The 676-nt window shown below is 59.0% G+C and overlaps 1 protein-coding gene across 1 annotated transcript in view; it reads left to right on the top strand.

Moving 5' to 3' along the window:
* Positions 1–330: 330 nt before the first annotated feature.
* The window catches only part of PARS2 (prolyl-tRNA synthetase 2, mitochondrial (putative)), a 6,981-nt gene continuing 6,635 nt past the window's right edge, over positions 331–676 (top strand). Inside the window, exon 1 of the mRNA XM_012722043.1 lies at positions 331–384. The gene's annotated coding sequence lies outside the window, so the exon portion shown is untranslated. The remainder of the gene's footprint in view (positions 385–676) is intronic.

Here is a 676-nt window from a genome sequence, read left to right as displayed (position 1 = left end):
GGTTACACTGGTTACTGGATAGCCTCTATTCTGAAAGGGGGGCGTGTCCTAGCAGTGGGCGGGAACACTAAACTACACCTGGAGGACCGGTTTGATCATAGAGATGCCCCTTCGTAATCCTAGAGCGCACTTCCGGAACGGTGATGGACTCATTACCGCTCAGGCCAATCTGTGGCCGTGGGGAGAGCCGGCAGTTCTCTGTTTGGTTAAGCTTCCGGAAAACCCTTCCAGTAGCGCCTAGAATGGGGTGGGACCAGAGCGTGAGCGCGACTTTGTGATTGGCTACAAGGCTGGAGGCAGGGTTTGGGGGCGGGGCAGCCCCGACGCTGGCACACCGGCCCAGGGTGGTGGTCGCGCGCGGCGTTGCTGGCTATACCGCACTTGGTGAGCGTGGGTGACTGCGAGGGCTGAGGCCGGGCGGGGGCGGCTAGGTGAAACCGGTTCCCGTCGCGGACGAGGGGACCTAGGATTCTGCTGTCCGCTTTCCTGCGTGCTTCGTGGCCCTGTATAGGGTGGGAGCACCATCACGTGTATGCTAATCCTGGTCTCCTCGTGTTATAGGGCACCCCAAATCTGTTCCAAAACGGGGAGGGAGGGGCACCTCTGAAGCCCCAAAACCTGCCTGCTCTAAGTGGGTTCTGCCATCTGCCGCAATAAGACAAAACATATAAAACTT

The sequence above is a fragment of the Condylura cristata genome, unplaced genomic scaffold, assembly GCF_000260355.1.
Source record: "Condylura cristata isolate star-nosed mole 26May11 unplaced genomic scaffold, ConCri1.0 scaffold00008, whole genome shotgun sequence".
Taxonomy (NCBI): domain Eukaryota; kingdom Metazoa; phylum Chordata; class Mammalia; order Eulipotyphla; family Talpidae; genus Condylura; species Condylura cristata.
Note: the sequence above shows the minus strand (reverse complement) of the source record. Positions and strands in the feature narration are given on the sequence as shown.